The sequence below is a fragment of the Zonotrichia leucophrys genome, chromosome Z, assembly GCF_028769735.1.
Source record: "Zonotrichia leucophrys gambelii isolate GWCS_2022_RI chromosome Z, RI_Zleu_2.0, whole genome shotgun sequence".
NCBI lineage: Eukaryota > Metazoa > Chordata > Aves > Passeriformes > Passerellidae > Zonotrichia > Zonotrichia leucophrys.
The window spans coordinates 4,350,726-4,372,607 of NC_088200.1; the positions used below are offsets into that span (position 1 = coordinate 4,350,726).

At 39.1% G+C, this 21,882-nt stretch overlaps 1 long non-coding RNA gene across 1 annotated transcript; it reads right to left on the minus strand.

The window, feature by feature from the left end:
- Positions 1–6,114: 6,114 nt before the first annotated feature.
- On the minus strand, positions 6,115–21,663 carry LOC135459672 (uncharacterized). Its single transcript, XR_010443073.1, has 3 exons — positions 21,585–21,663; positions 9,161–9,248; positions 6,115–6,221 (listed from the first exon to the last, which is right to left on the minus strand). It is a non-coding gene; the product is annotated as an uncharacterized LOC135459672 (long non-coding RNA).
- Positions 21,664–21,882: the final 219 nt, after the last annotated feature.

A 21,882-nucleotide genomic window follows, 5' to 3' on the forward strand; every position in this document is an offset into this window, starting at 1 on the left:
ATTCTGCATTCTATCGTGATTCCTCTGAAGTTTCAGTTTATTTTTTGTGCAAATGAGGGCCAAACCCACTGCTTTTATGCCACATGGATGTTTTTACTGTCACTTTAAAAGCTATCTCAGAATAATGCCTTTCTTCCTAAAATTTATTTTCTTACATTAGGAGATATTTTTGTTTGGAAAGCTCTCTGTATGCTGGTAAACAAAACAGAAAGAGCAAGTATAAGTATACACTAATAAATTTAGCTCCACATAGGAAGTCAGGCATTGATTTTGCTAAAACTGCTGGACTCATCCTGTGCATTTTGCTTTGGTCACTGCAATTTAGGGCTCTTGTAAACAGCTCTTTCAGAATCAGTAATGGGAATACATCCTTTATTGGAGAAGCAGGGAGTCCAACATCATGGATGTCACACATTTCACACCAGTAGGTCTGAGTGGAAAAAAACAGTCCCTCATCACATTTAAATCACTTTAATAAAACCACTGAAACCAAACTACACTTTCTTCCAATATTTTAAGAGATTCGCAAGATGTGAGTTCTGTGGGGAACCGCAACAAATTTTTTCCCCAAATATGTGAACAGAATACCCTGATTTTCATGAATTACTTGTGTTTTTCCTTTATCTCATGTGACCTAGGAATTATCGCACCCTTTATTCCATGCCGGCAGATTAAAAGATTTAGTACAAATCTAATAAAAAATGAGTAATATATCCATTCTGCTTGGCAACATCTTCAAACAGCACCACCTATAATCCAATAGATTGCTGCTTATCCTGATTAGCAGAGGACATGTTCAAAATGTAGAGGTATCATCTAGCAAGCTACTGAATGAGGCTATCCTGATGTATCTATCCCTGCAGAAGTAAGAAAACTCTGTTGGAGTCAATATCTGCTGGCAGGTGGTGAAGAGAACTGGAGCATTAAAAGGAAGAAGATCTAAAGGAAAGATTAAGCCATAATCACTGAGAAAGTTTCTGTAATAGAAAATCAAGGCACTGCTTTGCATGGTTCCATTCTGTCTGGGTTGTTCAGGTTGGCATTAAACAATATAAGATTAAGCACTTGTCAGATGAACTAATGAGTTTTGGATTGATTTCTGTCTTCTGCAATGCTACTAGCATTTTTGACAGATATGATTTATAGGGCATTCTTTGGGCCTGTTCATGAGAAAAGCTGTTTATTTTGGTTGATGGACAGGGTTTCTAATGTTCCCAGTGGAGTGTGCAGATGGCAGGAAGGACAGTAATCTTTGAGACCATCTCTCAATGTCTAGGGTATGTCTCTTATAAATTTGTAATCAAGATCTCAAGAAACTAATGTGGGCAGGCTTCCTCTGAAATTGTTTTTGCGACCTTTGGCCAATATAATGCTCCCTGAAAAATGTATGTCTGGTACTTTTGCTGTTTAGTAAATGAAGCTTGTATAGGCAATCAAGAAACTATACTTTCCTTTTTAACTGATGTGACATATATATGCAGAGTTTTGCACATTTACAGTTCTATTCCCTCTGGCTTAGAAGCCTTTTTTTTTGGTACATTTTATGTCTATGGATATTTAGTGCATTGGTAGACTACAAGAAAAAAAAAAAAAGCAGCCAGGCAGTCTGTGTTAGAAACCTTAACAGAATCTCTAAGACATGAACATAAAAAATCTAAACAGCTGCACTGCTGAATAATTTTTATTCTCATGTGCTGTTCTGGCCACTGATTGTTTTTTGTTTTTTTTTTTCTATTTGTCTTGCTCATAATCAGATTGTACAGTCTTGGAATGCAGGCCAGGTCTAAGCTGATATGGTTGCACTGACTGAAAAAAAAAGCTACACCAATACAGAGAAAAAACATGGGCCTGTCTGCCACCACTTTCTTACCTATAAAACTAAATCATCAGTTTTTAAAGAGGGTTTAAAATACATTAAGTAACACTCATATAAGAATCACCTGAAAGCTTCAGAGGGGAAGAATGATTGTAGTGTGGGTTTAGACATTTAAGGTGGACTGTTCCCACGGCTGTCAGGTGATGAATGTTGGTTGACACCATGCTGAGGTGATCCCACAGTTTGACTCCAATTCCAGTCCTGCAAGCTGTCAAAAATTTGGCTTCCTAACATGAGGAATTTAGGAAGTTTGATTTTCAGAGAATGTAAACTGCTGTCATATTTAACATTAGGCTTAAAAGTTCGAAGCCTTTGACCTGTCCAGTTACTTAGATCCTTCTGTTCTCTTGAGTCCTGTCACTAAATCCAAAGATTTGTACATTTTTCCCACACCCCTTTCTCAAGGAAGGACAGTAATCTGGGTGTATATCTTAGAACAACCCCTAAATTTTCAAGACCACTCTGTCTCTGTACCCTTGTGCCTGTGGGATGATGATTTTTCCTCAATAAACACAGAATCCTGGTTGAATATCAGAAGAGGCATAATGATGCTCCAATGGAGAGCTGAGACACTAAAGAATTGACTGCCTCTGTTATCTCCAGAGGCCTTTGGCACAGCTTGGGATGGTCTTGGGCACACAAGACATCCACACAGGACAGACAGAGGTGACACAGAGCCTGTAGAGAGAACAGTTGTGCCCTTCTGGTTAGGTAGCTGCTTAATGGCTGTGATTAAGCATCAAATTCAATCCTTGAACAAGCCTCTGGGAAGCCTCCTACTTCAATCCACTTTTCTCCCATTTTCCTTCCCCAAAAATGGCCACCAAAAGCATGTTGGGTGATGGAATAAACATTAAGAAGAGTGTCAGCAGAGCTGGAAACCAGGTCAGTGAAGACAGCTCAGCAAACAAGGGCTGCCAAGCAGCAAGAGGCAGCCAACCTTGCATAAAGAGTGAAAATCACAGGAACATATTTTCCAAAATATGTTAGATATTAGGATGAATTAGAGATTAAGATTAGATATAAGGAAGAAATTCTTGCCTGTGAAAGTGGAGAGGCCCTGGCACAGCTGCCCAGAGCAGCTGTGTCTCCCCCACCCTTGGGAGTGTTTAAGGCCAGGTTGGATGGGGTTTGGAACAACCTGGGATAGTGGAAGGTGTTCCTGCCCATGACAGGGGGGGGAACTGCATGAGCTTTAAGGTTCCTTTCCATCTCAAACCACTCTGTGATTCTGTGAGACTTATTAATGAGGTAATGACTACTAAGACAATTTTTTATATCTTTTAATAGGACCCAGACTATAGAGAAAAAATAACCTCGCAAGTCAGTACAGGACCAGAAAAGCCCAACATGCAAACAGCTCTTTTATACACAGGACACACATTATTATTGCCAGAGCTGTTTCTTGGCTCAGAGGGCTTTACCCTTTTTATCCACAACATCCCTTTTTATCCACAACATCCTAAATATCCTGAGTAGGTTTTGCTTCCAGTTGGCTTCAGCTAAACAATGCAATCACTTTTCAAAGGAATTTGTAGTCCAAGCACCCCTTTGCTCTCACTTTAGGGAGGTGCCAGGTCTCTCTGTTGAGGCTGCAAGTTATTGCATGCATTACATTACTGAGGCATCAAATCTGTGCTGAAACACTCCCACTTGTAACCTCGGAGCTGCTGCCTCATTATCTGTGAGCGTACAGGTCTAGGTGGCTTTGGAGCTGGGCTCTGTGTGCAATCACGGTGCAGATGTAGTGCAGCCTCCTCATTTACAAATTACACCACCTCCTTTCTCTAAAGGTTTATCACTAAACGTGCTCCAGCTTACTCCTTCTTATCTAAGCCCCCATGTCAAAACTGTACAATTTCAGGTGAGTTCTCACTGCAAATTTGTGCAGGAAAAATTAGTGATTGCTTGCCTCTGTTGAAGATGCCTCACTGAGCAATCACAACAGCTTTTCCCACTGTGTCTGTGTGCTGTTGAACACTCTCCCACAACTGTCAAGAATATCCTGATCTTCCCTCCCTTAAGATGTTATTAAGTGAAGACCTAACAGTTTGCACAAGAAGTTCTTGCTATTACTCCCTCTGCTCTTGAGCTTCCACATTGTAGAAACAAATTTAACCATCTTTAACCTGACTACTACATTAACCATTTCTTACTATGTTTTATCCTATTTTTCTTCTGCATTGATGATGCCTTCCTCCTTCATGTCATTAGCAAATTTCATAAGCAATCTCCAGTACTTCATGCCAAGATTGTTTAAAAAGCTAATAATGCATGACCCCAGCCCTTGTAATAATAGTAGGCTATTTCTAGCCTCCTATTACCTCTCGTATTACAGTTTCTTAGCTATTTAAAGAATCTCAAAGGAATCCCCACTTTCTATTCCTTAACTGAAAATACCTTATGTGGCAATAACAAAACATAATATTATGATTTAGCTCTACTGCACTGATGACAAGGGTTTTTTTAACAAAAAAAACTATTTGATCTGAGAAAGATATTGATTTTAGCTATGTCATTTCTTCATTATTTCCATCATGTCAGTACTCATTCCTTGGAGAAGTTGTGCATATTATTGAGATCAACTGGTGAACCTGAAAAGTAGTGGATAATTTGCTTTCCCTTCACTATCTGTGGAGCCAAGTTTTTTATTTCCCTTTTGTTATACATGATTGTTTTTTAAATTTTTCTTTTGTTGTACATGATAACACCTAAATTAATGCAGACATGATGTAATTCAACATGATGTGATTCTTGAGTCTTTCTGTGCATGGCCAGGAGTTGGACTTAAATGATCCTTTTTTGTTCCTTCCAACTAAAAAATTTCTGTGATTCTCTGATTTTGTGAAATATTTTTTTAATCAGTTTGTTATTTTAAGGGAGTTTATGACAGTGTCTATCACACCCACAAATATTCAGGAATAAAATTCATGAATCATTGGCTCTATGTTGTTCAATGTCATTTTAGGACCTATATCTTTATTAACATTCCAGCATTATTAGAAAAATTATTTAAAAAGACAGAAAAAACATCCACCTTTAGGACCATGTGCTAGCCATGGTTTCTTTAATCTCAAAAAATGGAAAAATAAGGGTTGTGGTGAATGCTCACTCCTTCCCCATCACCATTAACTCATGCCCACAGGAGGATGTCCCAGCTGCCATGAGCTGTATGCCCTCTGCACCAGCACCAGGACAAGGCAGATTTTTCTCACACAGGACTGTAAGGTTTTCCTTTCCTTAGCCCCTTTCTGTCTGCTCTGGCTTAGGCATAGTTATACTCACAAATTCTTGGGGTCACAACTAGTTTGCAGTGAATTCCTGCCAAAGTTCATAGAGTTAACTCAGGGCTCAGAATGAAAACTCACTTTTCCCTGCAATTTTATTGACCCCTGCAGTCAGTTAATCCCCCCTCCCTCAAATGAGTGAGAGAGTGCAGCACAAAATCCATTCCTCACCACTGTTTTTCTTTGGTTTGATCTGTTAAGAGCAAAAGTTATTCTGCTTCCCCTGTTTGACCCCTGCAGGTTAAAAGGACAGATGAATTTGGGTGAAATAGTACAACTGTCACCTACTGGTTTCAAATGAGGGTCTGGGAAAGGATTGCTTAGGACTTCAGGTGGCAGATGATTTTTTTTTTTTCTCATACTGCAGATCAAAAATTATGTATTGGAAGAAAAAAATGCTCTTTAAAAAATAATTCTTTTGATGTGATATTATAGGCACTCCAAACTTCACCTTCTGTCCTCAAAACTCTGCCATTCTTAGCCAATATCAAATGAATCAATCCCAGACTCTTATGGATGATTATTACTTCTGTGTATATAGCAATTAAATCTCATGGACATGACTCTTCTCATTTTCCATCTGTTCTGTGTCAACGAGCTGTACCAGTGACCTTTTCTACAACCATGGCCATTCTCTGTTTGTACTGCAATTTCCACGCTTGTGCAGTGAAAATAATGACAACTTGCCTTCCAAGGGCATGGGAAGATATAACAATGAATGATGTCCCAAGGGCCTAATTCAAAGTCCACTGAAGTAGCAGAGAACCTTTCAGCTGAATTCAACATGCATTCAATCAGGTGCTGTAAAAGCCAGATCATTCTACTGCACACCAAACCTCAGGGCTGATGTAGCCCCGTGCTTCAGACAGCAAATCAGGCACCCATCAACCCTAATTTCTGCAAACATGTTTGTTTATTGATATATTCAGTGTTCATTTCTCATTCCACAATTTTCAGCCCTTGGCAGGCCCCCAGTAAAAGTACACAGTTCTTGTTGTCTGGAATGCTGTTCTGACATTTTCCATCTGAATTATATGGCAAGGGTTTTGGTGCAACTACTGAAAGAGAAGGATAGAAAAATAACCAATTGGGATATGTAGATATGCTCCCCTTTTTTTATTTTTTTTCCTTCTCAAATTATGAACTCCCTAGAATTTTTCAGGTTGGTGCAGACCTCTGGGTAAATTTTATTTACATAGATATCTTTATGTTAAATGTCCAAACATGACCATTTTCTGCAGCCTTTCCTGGAACTTCCAGAATTAGTCTGTGCACCATAGGCTATGTCTGTCGTGGTAAATTAGATGTTCCTACTGCTGTTCTCTGTCAGCGAGGCCAACAGGGAAGGATCAACCCAGTTCACACAAATAACATTCCTTGCTGTCCAGAGCTGAGTGGCTGTATGCAAAGTGCCAGCTGAGATTGGCTTCCTGCCCATGAAAACTTCCAGTCTATTTTGGGACCTGTTTGTAAGGCTGAGAGTCAGCCCAGGTCAGTGCCACACGAGGTAAAACTTCTACAAAGAGTTTGAAAGCCCATTCTCCAGAATCTGGGAATGCTCCTGGGTAACTGAAACCTCTGAGGAGAGCAGAAAACAGACTGAAAGTGGTGCCTTTTGATGAATAAACCATTTTACTTAAGATCAGAAAAGTGCAGTGCATCCAAGAAAACTCAGGCATATAATTTGGTCACCTGACACCATCTTCAGCTATCTCTGTTTATAGCTAATGAAGAAAAACTTGTGCCTCCAGAGAATCATCTGGAGAAATGGCATCATGTGTGAGGAGTTTTGCTGCCTTTGTGTAGCTGGAAGTCATGAATAGCTTGATCCACATGAAACTTGGAAAATCCTACTCTTCCTTTGATATATAAAAAATATTTATAATTCAAATTTTCCTCTATTTCTTTTTTTTTTTTCCCAAAAATCTATTTAACTCCTGACTTTATAAAATAAATAGTATTTGAAGAGAGCAAAAAGTATACCTGAAATTAGTTGAGTTTATACACAATGAAGACTTAAGACCAAATGTCATGGCAAAGATGGGGAAGCATTGGTGGTTTGCCTGGGGCAACTCCTGCATGGGAGTATTTTAAGAACAGCCTATGAAACAATGTGCCTGCTGATATTTTCCTGGGGCAAAGGAATGAACCAAGAGACCTACTGAGACCCTGATTATTTTGTTATTTGGAGCCCAGGGTTTTATAGAGTAGTGGTGGTTAAAATCTTATGACTGGAATGTAACCCTCCTGGAAAATAAAAGTAATCAAATTAGAGTTTTCAGTTTTGAAGTATGTAAATTTACTCCTATTTTGCCAATATACAAAATGTCACTGGTTATATTAGTCAACATTTTGCATAATATAAAACTTTTAAATAAAGTTGTTTAATAATTGTATGTCATTCTCCAATGATTTTTATGTTTAGAACCAAAAGTAAATTAAAGAAACTTTTTTTATCCACTGGTGTTTTCATCATATCAATCTATGGACAGTGAAACAGAGACAATAGGAAGAACAAAAAAAATTAATTTTGAAATACTTGTGAATCCTGTAAAGCCATAATTTTGCCCATGTTTTTAAGCATTAAGAGCCAGTTTGACATCAGTACCCTGAGTCAATAAAGTACTTGAAACACAAATTTTGCTGCCAATTTTGGCAACATGATGAGTCCTGTGTTCCATAGATACAGCTAAATCAAAATATTTGGACATCCAAACATCATCATGGGAGAAGGAGGCCAGTGGACCTGAAGAGTAGATACAGTTTGTATTTGCTGACATAAATTAAAACTACTTCAAAGAGAGCTTAAAAATCAGTTCCTGGCCTTTGTGATTCAGTGTCAAAGACTCAGAACAGTATTAATCTGTTTAATATACACTGTTTATCTCATCTTTTAACCACAAGATGCACAACCTCTTGTTTCTGAAGAATTCAGCCACATTCCACCTCAGTAATGGCTCCCACATTTTAATTTAATTTTTTTGTAATCTACTAAACCCATTATTTACTACTGGAATTAAATTCTTTGTTGTTAGCCTTGTTTGTTTTTTTGGTGACTTTACAGATGTAAGCAGAAGTGACCTTCAAGATGAGGAGCCTCATTGGATTTACCACCTGCTCCACCAATGGCCTACAGACCAACGTTTGAGGTGTCCAGAATGTATTTTGGTAGTAAGTACAATTTTAGCAGAAATTTAATCAACTTCCCCCTGTTAAATATTTATCCAATTATGCAAGTGACAAGCGAAAAATGAATGAATTCCTTTTAACATAATATAAAATAGCACATAGCAGAAGGGAATTTTATCATTAAAGATATAATGAGATCATGAACACCTCCAAAGGGGTGAGTTAATCAAATAAGGCCATAATATGACAAGCAGCCTGTCAGAAGAAATTCTATTTGCTGCAGTACGCGAGTTGCATTTGAGTTAATAATTGAGTCGTGTAACCACCCTACCAACCTTGTTAGAGGATGTCACACTCAGCCTTGCTGATGAAGGAGGACAAAAGTGGATGGTTTGAAAGGGGAATTCCCAAAGCTGATATTGACAGTGGGTGTAATTACAGAAACTGCTGACTCTGACAGATGCAGACCTTTCCCTCAGGTGTACATAGTGTGTACTGCCCTGCCTTCTTCAAAATAATGATGCCCCAGGCATTAAGTGTATCTATTAGCATGTGTACTTGAAGAACTAGCTGTTTAGAGCACATTCTGAAGCATATCACTGAAGAGGCTCAAGATATGTACTTTTCTTTTGAGAAGGAAGAATTTAAGATCCGTACCCTTAGCTGGTCCAAAATCCTACAGCTCCACTGACATCAGCCCAGCTCTCGTGATTTACACGGGCTAATGCTTTGTCTCACAGTATGTAATCTTTTTCCATTAATATTTACCTGCTGTTCCATAATGACTACAAAATGCCTGACAATAGCTAGACAGTGGGAGTTCTGTGACTGCCACTTACTACACAAATCATCATCAAGCTACTGATACCTTGCGCTTCCTCCATTTTTCTGTCACATCCATCTGGTGTCCCTCCCACACAGACTAAGAGTAGACACTGCTTCCAAGTGCAGTTATCCTGCATTGGGAGGGAAAATAGTGTTGCAAGAGCAATAGGCAAAAATTAGCATGTGATTTCTAATAGCAACAACATGATAACATAGAGGCTCCTTCCCTCCAGAAGCTCAAGGCACTCAGAATAATATGCAAGTTGTATTTTGTAGAAGAATAAATGTAAGGTACTAAGAGATTAAAGGATTAGTCTGTGATCATACTATTGGCAGATCTTCCAGCTGTAAAAGCAAAGAAAGGGAAAAAAAGAGTAAATTCATTTTAAGAATAACTTCACTACAGGTACAAAATATTATCAAGTCTAAAGCTGTGCAGAAGCTGTCATAATGAATCATGAATCCTGTCAGAAGTCATTGAAATTCATACTTTGTGAACTTTCTGAAAAAGAACCAAATAACTGCTGACACAGTTTGCTAGCTTTGGATAAGTTTGTCTTTTGAAAACTTCAAGAATTGAAGGCTCAGCTCACTCAGAAGTGCCATAGATTTAATCTGAAAATCATGTTAACTTGTCTACAATGACCTATGTTACTGATCATCATACTATCTTCCTGGTCTTGTGATCTTCATATAAAAGAAGACATGACTATGACACCTCTGAACCTTTTCCACTTGAAACACAGCTTCATCTGAAAAGAATCATTTCCAGGAACTCGGATGTAACAGTCATATATATCTGAAATATCTTGAAGAAGAAAATACTGTCAGAAAATACTGTTTCTGGTGGGCAGAAATAACACCAGTAACCATAACATAGACATATATATTATTAAAAAAAATATATATATATAAAAAAATCAATGTTCTACATTGGATTTCAGATGATCCTTATACAAGACTGTCTTTACCACTTATCTTGTGATTCTACCATAAACCCATAATTCACTATCTGTTTCCCTTTTTACTGAGCCTTGCAACATTTTATTTGTGAATCAATTTCTACCTGTCATCTCAGAACAACCGAGCTTCACTTTCCCTGTCCTTTGTCTCTATCTATTCCTAGTTCCTTTAATACAGAGAAAACATCTCTTTTATGAGTTACTGCTGCGCCTGCTGCAGTGGGACACTCACCTTGGCTGAAGAGACAGGCACAGTTTATCACAAACCCCAAAACATCCTGCCCTCCTCAGACAGGGAGGTTTGGAGTGCTTACAGGACACTTACAGCCCTGTCCCCAGAGGACACCCAGCACCTGGGTCTGCAGACAGACGCTGCTGACAGCTGCTTGGCGTTTCTGCTTCAACTCCCCCCTAATTTTGCATTGCGACCCTTTGCTGACTTTGTTTGATTAGTAAAAATATGCATTAAGCCAGATTCAGGGGGTGGGGTGGTGTTTAAGTAGCTGCCAAGTGCAAATGGGTCTTTTGTAGCCATCAGGAAGAAGCAAACAGCTTCAGAGAGGAATATTAAGTGGCACCCAGTAAAATCATGTAGCAGAGGAAGTGATGGACATGAGGTAGAGAGCAATGCATTAAAATGCATCTCCTGTGTGTCTAAGCACTCAAAATTCTAAAGCACTGAACAAGCTTCTGCTAGCTCAGACTGGAAAACATCACACAGAGAGACAACAATTTTAGTCTCAGGAACTGGCTGAACTTAGTTCAAGAAATCCCAGGCATAGGATGTGGGATATAGGAAAAAATACATATAGGAAACCATCAACCACAGCAAAAAGGCTCAGTCTCCTAAAAGAGAGCCTAAGGTGGGACCTAAGCACCTGCTAGTTCAGGCTGTTCGTGCTGTCAAGATCAGTTTTTCAAGCAGCTGAGTCTGTGATCTGGTCTTAGCTGAGCTCAGTTTAGGGCTCCAGAGGCAGGTGTCAGTATGTGAGGCACATTTCTGAGCTGTTTTGTAGTCAGTGGAATGAGATCATGCAATCCCATTGGAATTCAGTGCACACATTCAAAACCAGGCTGGGTCGAGCTTTGCCCAGCCTGGTCTAGGGGAAGGTATCTCTGTCCATGGCAGATGGACCTAGGTGAGTTTTAAGGACTATTCCAGCTCAAGCCATTCCAGGATTCCGTGATTCTCTGAATTTAGATGAGTAGCCAGTTTGTGGTGGGGATTTGTGCCAGAGAAGGATTCAACAAGACCAACCAACCTGACAAGCCCTCCACTGGCTGTAAAGAAAAATTCACCATCCAGCACAGAAGTAACAACTCATTTCTGGATATTTTAACCAAACTCTAGATCCTACTGGCTGGGGTGAAGGCTTCTTGGAGTGGGGTTTGAGGGTTTAGTTACATTTCAAAAAGGTTAATATTAACGTGTGGACTTGTCCAGAATAAAGAGGCCCATCAGAGCAGATTTTGGAAATTATTCTCTATTCTGTTAAGCTGACAGAGTGCTGCCCATAGGAAAATGTGTTAACCATGTCAAAGTCAGAAGCACCACGTTTTATTCCTGGTGAGTAGGACTGGCTCACTCAGGTACCCCTGCCAAACTTTAGGTCAAGGATAGCAACACACCAAAGCAGGATGTCAAAACAGTACCAAATCCTATCAGACTCTCAAAAAATCGTTACCCATGCTAAATCTTTGTGTGATTGCTCCAAGCACGTCCCCTATTTCAGTCACAAATTAAGCTTTCAGTTGCTAGTGAGTCTGCCTATGAACTTGCATATTCAGTAGGCATTCTGGCAGGGTACCACAGCATGAAGACACAGAAGGCTAAACAGCAGAGCTATAAATAAAGTGGGATCCTGCTTCCAAGAAATGCTAACACCTACACAGCTCACTATTTGTAATTTAACAGGGTACTGAAGGGCCAAATTTCCCCCTACTTGTCTTCAGAATGAGCAGGGAGAGGAGAACAACTGGAAGTGAATCAAAAGGTAAAGAAATCCTTGTGAACAAATAAAAAAAGGCAAAATAAATAGACAGTGTGTGTCTTAGGAAGATTTAAATTAATTAATTCACGGTAGAGGTGAAGAAGAGACAACTGGTTATTTTTAGTGTGCCTTTCTCTGCAGTCAGTATGTTATAAACAAGGCATTTTGGTCACATTTTCTGCAAGTCCATGTATTTTCAGAGCTCTGAGCTATTGCCTGTGCTTAAATTTAGATGAGCTGCAGGTTTTTAGATTGCTCCTGTATTTCAACGCCTTTTTTAACTTATTTGCTTATTTCCTACCATGTACAAACTTCTTCAGAACAAACTTTGGAAAGAGATCTGGGGACAGTACTTTGAAACTTGGTCAGTCTGATCCCATTTTGGCTGTGTCTTTTCACTTGATGGCCCTCAAAGATTTGTGAATGCTGCAGAAGGTGTGGGAAAGAGAGAAAAAGCTGCAATTTTTAATGTATCATTTATTTGTCCTTCCTGAGTTGGGACAGATCATCTCTATCATTTCAATAAAGCTCCTAACAGCAGAGAGAATTCTTTCCTTGTCTTCAGAGCTTGAAGAAGCACAATTGCAATTCTAGTCCAGATGCCATCATGCTGCTTTGAAGAGCTGTGCCAGACAGAGATATTTTAACAGAATTACAATTCTGTGGGTGTATTAGTGCCTGAACCACAAGTCTTCATTAGTATCTATCTTCTCGCTCAAAATCCAAATATGCAGAAAGAACTCACATAAATTCTAACAGAAATGAAATGTATTTTTCTTGGTTTGCCTCAGGAAAAAAAGAAAAAGGTTTGAATTCTAGAAAAGGAAAATTTCAGATTTTTTTTTCCATGTTAATTTGGGATTCTCTCTTGAAAATGCTTATCTGTAACAGAGTCAGGGAACAGTAACCTGTACTGATTTAGCTGAAGCTACATTCCCACAAAAATAATGGAATAAACATCTCAAATTTTGTAAACACCTAGAGGATAATAAGAGAAGAACATCATTCAATTTACATTCATCAAAAACAAATCACATCAAACTAATCTGATTCCTGTTATGACATGGTAACTGGCTTTGTTCATGAGGGAGAAGTAGGAAATGTCATATAGTTTGACTGTAGCAAAGCTTTGACACTCCTCCCACGAAGGACTTAGAAAAAACTTTGAGAAACATTTTCCAGGTGACCCTTCAGGGTGTGGGACCATGCAGCTACTGTCAGAGCATCAGAATTAGACAGCTACCCCCAGTCAATACTGTGGGCTATTTAGGATTCTGTCTTAAGTCTGGCACAACTCATAATTCTGTAAATGGTTTGGATGAAAGGATAGAAAACATATTTATTGCAGTCACGGAGACCACCAAGGTGAACATTAGGAAATGTTGGAGGAGTGGAATTCAAAACAATTGGAGGGAAGTGGAGGTAAAAGTAAGTGCTGTTCAGGAAGGTCAAATGCGAAGTGAATCTCTTGGAAACCAGAACCACACACACCAAAGGGGAATTCTGGCCTGACAGAGGTGTGGCAGAATGGGATCTGATTATTATTAATATTAGACTGAGCCAAAAAAAAAATCACAGATTAATTTATCACAGAATGTTTTGGGTTCAAAGGGACCATCCTGTTCAAACTCAAGGGCAGGAACAGGGATACCTTCCACAAGGCCACATTGCTCCCAGCCCTGCTCAGCCTTTCAGGGATGGAGCATCCTCTGGGCACGGCCTCACCATCCTCAAAGTGAAGAATTTATTCCTAATATCTAATCTAAACCCTTCTGAATAGTTTAGAGCCATTCTCCCTTGTCCTGTCACTTCATGCCACTGTCCAAAGTCCCTCTCCAGCTCTCTTGGAGCTGACTGAGGTGCTGGAAAGTGCTCTAAGGTCTCCCAAAGCCTTCTTTTCTCCAGGTTGAACAACCACAACCTCCTCAGTCACAACCTGAGTCAAAAATCTTGGGTGGGTGCATAGAGAGCACAGCAATTTAGAAGGATGGGGACTTTTGTAAAAAACTCAGTAGAAAATTAGACTGATTTGGTTCGGTGCAGAAAATATGACTTAAGAAAAAGGTTTAAAAAATTAATGTATTTTAATATGGTAAGTAGAAAAACATGGAGAAAATGTGAAACAAGTCTTCAATGGTAAAAGGAAGCTTGGGGAAAGAATTAAAGTCTTTTCTCTGTCTACTGTTGTTAGGCCAAGAAGTAATAAAGCAAAGAAGATTAAAATCCAGCATCAGGAAATGCTTTCATCACTCAAAATTTCTAAGAAAAATTGAACTAGCATTTGTCACAAGTGACATAACTGACCCTGTCTTTATGAAAGGAGATGGACTACATGACCTCTTAGTGTCCCTTCTAGTCCCATTTTAATTGATTTCTCCAAGAAAGAAAAATATTTCTTTCTCTGAAAGATACACCTATCCTTAACTGAAGCATAAATACCCTGAAAGTAGTAACTGTAACTCCTTAGGTTTCACAAAATACACGAGAGAAACATCTGTGCTCTTGATAAGAAAAGAATAATGTCACAGTTGAGAATTGTGAATGGAAAGAGATAATCTCAAATTGAATATTTTTAATGTGGGAATTGCTATTTTGATGGGAAAAAAAAAAGACCAGTGCAGCACACAAACCCTACCAATCTGATTTGACAGATTAACTGATATATCACATTTACTGATCTCTTTCTGCAAGACCCTGACAACTGAGAATGGGGCAAGGGAATAGTAGGGATGTTCTCCCTATAATACTGACAGATGCAAGAGTGACTCTGGGAGCAGAGGTTCATAAAACTCATGGAGCTTTCAATGTTATAATTGTCATTGTTCACCCGTAACAATGAATTTGCTTTCATTGTTGCTGCTCTGCTAGCTGCAAGTCCTGCTTGGAAGAATGCAACACACAGCCACGAGTCTGGCTCTGAAACTTTCCAAACCTTGTTGGCTCCTCAGCAGCTGAAATGAACCATTCCAACACCACTGTCCTGGGCAGATGTGATGCTCTGCACTCCCAGGGGCAAAGAGTGCACCAAAGAACACACATCTTAACCAGAAATTCTGATAGATTCAAGAAGGAAGGAAGACACTGCAGACACTAGTAATTGTTCATGTCTTTCTCCAGCTCAATATTGGCCAAATTGTCAAAAACAAGCCCTTGTCCCAAATCTTCCCCATTCCCCCCCAAAAAAACCCAAAACCAGAACAAGATATATACCCTTACAAAGGCAGCTAGAGTAATGAAATAACAAGATTTCAATAGCAGAAACAAGATTTCAATAAAAACTATGTTTCAGAATTTCCATATAAACTGCATTAAGTATTTAAATGTGATGATAGTTTTTCAGAATCCAAACAGTCCTTCAACGAATTGGAATTTTATTACTCTACTTTTTAGCCAGTGTGTCAGTGCAATAGAGAATATTCCCCAAGATGCCCATTTCAGCTTTATCTTGGGAATTAATTAAAATTTGATGAGGTATTCCTGTGATGATCAGGCTTTCAAAAACTGAATTTTAAGGTTTTACTAGAATCAAAAGAGTAAGAGGATAAACAGATGTGTGAAGTCTTTGCAAAATCTATTTATTATCCATATGCAATATCCATCTGGTCAGATTCACCTCCCTTTTATGACTGAGCAATTTTTTTTACTTCATTTCAATGACTAATTGAATTCAATATTACAAAATGTAAATTAGAATAATATTCTGGCCTTTCTTTAATCTCATTTCCTTTCACTTACTTTAATACCAGTTTTAAGATCTAACAATAAAATTTAATCCACACACATCATCTGCTAGGGAAAGGAGCTGGCAAAGTTGATCTTTGAGATACTGAAGGTTGTGAGCCCAAGGTTTATTAAACATTTCACCTTTTCACTTCCATTGTCTCATCAAAAGTGGAAGTTTTCATAAAAGAGGATGATTTCTGTTGGGAGTGGTGTTTCAAAGAGTGCTGTTTTTGTCTCCTGAGTTCAGCCAATAAACAAGTGAAGCAGAAGCAGCAGGGCAGAGATTTCTGTGAATGTGAAGAAGAGAAAAAGAAATGTGGAGCACAAGTTCCCGAGCAGGAGGGCCACTTCTGGTGACAGCACTTTGCACAGAAGAGCTGCCATGAAATATTTTGCCAGTGAAGCATCTTGGTCTCATTTTTCCTGATGCTTTAGTGACAACAAATATGGTTTAACTTTCAGAGACCTGTTCTTGGGAGAGGGGGAAAAAAGGTAATGAGGGTATGAAAGGAGCTGGAATCCCTTCAAATAGTGATCAGATAGTTTGATTATCATTGTAAATCTAGGTATGGCTCAGACTGCCCAGCATGCTACCCAGTCTCTGACAGCATCTAATAGCAGATAGGAAAACAAAATCAGATTGTAGGTTTTTTCCTTCCAAATGGAGTTCCATCCCCTTGTGCACTGCTGCTCCCTAAGTCTTTTATTTAACACTCCTGGACAGTTGTGCTTTCCATTAGTGGATATCCCAAATTGCTTTTGAATCATGCAAAACATAAACTTTCCACAGCAAATTGGCTCAAAGCCCAGCCACGGTAGTAGAAAAGTTGTCTTTTATCAGTCCTGTCTCAGAGTTGTCAGTAATCACAATAATCAAACCATCACACAGTCATGGGGCTTAATAGGGAAGGCAAGGTGTGAAAAACCAGCTTCACACTCCACCAGATTTTGAACAGGTACAGGAACAACAATAATTTAGACCTTGGGGAAGCATGCTGAATCAGGGTATGATACAAGTCCAGCTGCAACAGGCACTTTGCCCTGAAACTCAGAAATCCCAGTGGGAAACTCTGTAAAGGCCCAGGGGAGTGTAATGGGTGCAATTTTAAAGCACTGTACCTTTGAAGGTCAGCCTGGACTGAAGACACCACTTCAAGAAGTGTCTGGGGAGTGGAGGACAGCCATCCTCAGGAGGAGAAACAGGGGGTGACATGTGTGACATTGCTCTTACACAGCAAACTCTGACCTCCTGATGACTGGCCCTGAGAGCATCCATTTGTTTCAGTTAAATCATCAGAAAGATGTAGGAAAATGTAATGACACACATATATCACCAGCCCAATCTGCATTCATTTTGCAAACATAAAAGCAAGAGGCTTAAAACATATTAATCTACGATTCTCTGGCACTTCAAGAGTGCCTGAAACTTCCATTCTTAGGGGCATGAAGCTGTCGATGGCTGATCTATGTCTTGTCAATTCTAAATCAGAAATAATGAGGCAAATCAGTTACATCTAGGCTGGTGCAAATCTTTTTTTTTTTTTTTTTTCCTCTTCTCCTTTGGAACCAATTACCAAAGTAACTCTGAAACAGCTAATGTGAAATACAGTCTTGCCAATCAGCAGATTTTCCAGGAGCATCCATCAGTCAGCTGTCTGCAGCTCTGAGATGGAGCTTAACTCTCTCTAAATTAATAAAAAGAAACCATCTGGAAGACACTTTTCTCCTGAGCAAGAAGCAAAGGCACGCTGGCTGTTCACTAGTGTCATTGCAAAGCACTTGTGAAATGTCAGGAGCAATGGAAATAGTTTCACATATTTACCTGTGTTCTCAAAGAACTTAATTTGAATTTCACTGTGATTTTTTTGTCTCCTTCCCTGGACTGGAATTTCTGGAATTTGAGGCATGACCACAGCATAGTACAAAGGGCTCATGTCAGATGGCAAATCCCAGTTCTAACCATTTCTGAGTGTGTGAGGGAAGCCACCACAGGATCCCAGATCAGAGCAGTGAGCCTTCTTGAAAGGAGAGGGAAAGAAGCAAATGATGCAAAGAAGACCAGAACAAAAGAATACAATTAAAGAGAAGAAAAGGAACAAGAGTGATATGACATGGATAACAATAATGCAGAAAACAGAGCCTAACTTCTAGATGCCAGTGTGACAGACGTAAAATACATAAAACACACTTCACTACTAGTCCATCATAGGGTAAGGCTCCACTAATGGAAAATAAATTTTCTTCAAAACATTTTCCTATGTCTCTTCACTCTGGTGAGATTGAGCAGCTGGAAAATTCTCAGCACCCTCCTCTGAGGAACAGGGGCCATGGAGCAAAACCTTTTGCAGGCTTCTTGAAGGAAACTGAAAATGTACCAAACTGTCACCAACTATGCATTCCCACAATGTTTAGTTTTATTGCCCTCCTATTTATGTTCATGTTTTCATAGGTGCTTTTTTAAAAATGTTTTCCAAGATAATGTATTTTTCTATTAGAACATGCCAGAAATGGGTTCACTCTCACACAGTTCTAGAAAGAAACTAATTTTGCTTTGAGTATGTTCAACTAAAATTAATCACCAGTGCATGCAAAGCAGCGGAAAAGAGGTAAGACTTTCACTGTAAAAGCTCCTGGAGGTAACATAAAGTGGACTAATGTTCCTATTAGGCTCATCACACTTGGAAGATTTCAGAGCCTGCATAGATTGATTTCCTCTTGGCACAAAGCCTGGACACTTAGATGGACATTTAAAAGTATTTGCAATTCAGACAGCTTTAAGACTACTCAAAAAAACCCCGATATATGATCAGAGGTGCATCTATTTCTAAACTAGAAGTTGACTGAGGAGTTTTACTGGTCTATCCTCTATATTCATACAAGAGTCTCATATGAAAGTCATGTAAATGACATTGGAGCTAGCTTGATATCTTCCTCTTATTTGTGCGTATTACACTAAGCACAACTGCAGATTACTTCTTACTTTGAAACAGTAATCTACAGTTTAGTTATAATACACTTTTTGTTATAAAATAATACAGAATCTATGGTGCAAAGGAAATAATTTGTCTGAATTGTCTCCTTATAAATGAGAACAATCAATGTTTTTCCCCTAAGGAAAAAAAAAAAAAAACTTTCTAGAGAGTAGGGTGCAGGCAGGATGCTGAAACATTCCATTTAAATACATTCCACTACCCAAAATTGGTATTGGATGCACAGGCTTTATAAAATCTCCCAGGTGTAAGTCAGGTAGGTTCTGAGATCAGAAAGACTCTTTTTTGTTGTTGCTGTTGTTTTGTTTTTCCTATAGCTTAGTCTACCCTTTGGAGGGTCAAACTCACAATTCACCTTTAAGGCTCAGTGAATCCCAGGATTTTTGCTGATTCTCTGCCCAACAGAGCCACAGCTGTAGGAGGACACACTTTGAAAAAAATGCCTTCCTAATATGATTTTTGCTTTTCTTCTGAGAGGACATGTTTCTTCAACACAGGAGATTGGAAAGTATTATAATTCATTGTTCTCTACCTCGCTATTTAGCTAATATACTCAAATTTCCTGTTAAATGACTTTAAGAAACACAAAACCCCAGCCCCATTCATAGACTAATAGAAGCACTTAGGTTGGAAAATCCATCTAAAATCATCAAGTCCAACCATTACCTAAACACTGGTGGTAAGGACACCACTTAAACCATGTCCTCAAAGACCACACATCTTTTAAATTCCTCCCTGGAGGGATTGGAACCCCACCACTGTCCTGGGCAGCTGTGCCAGGGCTGGAGAACCCTTTCAATGAAGAACAGTTCTGTAATATCCAATCTAAACATCACCTCTCACGGCTTTAGGCCATTTCCTCTCATCCTGTCCAGTTGCCAATAGATGGGTTTTCCTCAACAGGAGAGATTTTTTCTATTTCCTGAAAGCTGTTGCTCACTGCTGGTAAAATGCACCTCAGGGATAAAGACTGACTTTTTCCCCAGATGTATACATAGAACCAGTGACCCAAACTATGTCTTCTACAGTGTCAGAGGGAACAACTACATCTAATTCATACCCACAGCTCCTTGGCAGTCACTATGATCAAACTCACTTTGACAAAAATTCACCCACTCTGAGATTTTCCCCCATGATCTCAAAACAACTACTTTTCAGTAGGGCTCTAAATGGAAGATTTCTCTTCACACAGTGCTATAAGTAAAGTCAGCAAACTGTCAGCTCTGGCAGATTGTGCCTGGTCTCTGTAATTGAGTTTGATTAAGAGTTTTGTTGCCATCACTGGCTTTATTCCCTTCCTATGTAAACATTTTACATCTTCTTATTGTTAAATATTGTTTTGCTTTGTTTGTTTGGTAGAGCTGCCACAGAAGATGAACATTCAAATATAGAATTAATGAACATTGATGTCATTGTGTTGAAAGGAACATAAGGTTGGGAGGGGGAAAAGAGACATTCTAATTATTGGAGTGTTTGGTAGGAGTTTATTTTACAAACATTATCATTATGTTGACAACAGTGAGTCAATATGTTCCACTAGGCTTTTGTTGCTTTCAGGAATGGGAGGATGGAGTATGGATGCTGTTTTCTTCATAGCATACATACTATTTTGAGGTCTCAAGCAGGCCTGACTGCCTGCAAATGGGGGGAAAAAAGAGTTTCTGCCTCCTGGTATCTCACCACCATTTAGATAACGTACACCAGGTGGCAAAAATCCAGCTAAGAGGCATGGCTGTGCTGAAGTTGGCATCCACAGGATCACAGAATCATGGATTGGATTTGGTTGGAAGGGACCTTAAAACTCATCTTGTTCCAAGCCCTGCTGTGGACAGGGACGCCTTCTACTAGGGCAGGGTTCTCCAATTCTCATTCCATCCTTGAGGGATGAGCAGAACAGCAAGGGTTTCAGGGCTCTGCACAGACACTCTGGTGTACATGACCCTTTCATATCAGATCCAACACTCACAGCTCTGACACAGAGACCCCTTGGAGCAGCACTCAGAGACCAACTGACCCCATTCCCTGAATTCACTGCAACAGAAATGAGTGAAGAAAGATATTCATCTTATAGTAGTAAAGAGAGGAAGATATTTTTGAAAGTACGCACAAAAATATCCTTAAACTCCTGAAATAAAATTATGTAGTTTTCTTTTAAGATGTTGAAAGCTTTTTCTTCCTTGGAAAGACAAACAGTTCCTTGAAAGTGAATTGTTTTACCAGCAGTTTACATATAAGTTGTGTGTCTCAGTATAACAGAGACACCCAAATTAGAAACATGTCTTTGAACAAAACTGCTCAGATCTCCTTTATAATGAAAAGAATTGCCACAGGGGATTTCTTGGGAAAAGTAATTTTTTTCCATTTTAAAATGAAAACTTTAAAATTCACATTTTAAAAATCTGCAAGGCTGTGCCTAAATTACTTCGGGTTTGTTTATTTTTTAATGTGTGTTAGGAGATAAAAGAGCCTTGACACATAGATATGGGAGAGAAACAGAACCACCTTTAAATTTTCTATCAAAAGTGGTCAACAGCTGTTTTCAAATTAATTACTCTCCATGATGTCTTTGCCTACATTACTAGACACTGTTTTCTACTATCCTGAATTATGGCCAGGTCTTCCAAAACATATTCTGCTAAATGCTTCAATGAAGCCACAGGAATTATTTCTCCATAAATTATTCCCCACTTTTTTTTTTTTTTTTGTGCTCAATAAAAACTAGGTATCCTATAGGGCTGTAGAAATAAACCATACCAAATTAGCTCCTTTAGTAGTGCGGCTGAATAAATGGCATTTCTTACCCCAGTGGCAGCTCCATTACACCCAGGTTGAGGTCATACTTCCTCGTTAATGAGGTGGCTGTGAAGGGGCCCAAAACAGGACAAATAGAGAGGGAGTCTTCAATCAGCTGAAGTTTGTTCTCATATCAGTGCACTGCAGGCACACCTAGTTAGCTTTCCATTAGTGTTAATCAAGCATGGTAGTTGTGCATCAGCTGGGAGTTAAATCTTAGCCTGCAATTTTGTACCATTCGGAGCCTTTGATTTAATTTCTCGCACTGAGTATCAATCCATGGATAGGTCTGAGCTGATTTGTAGC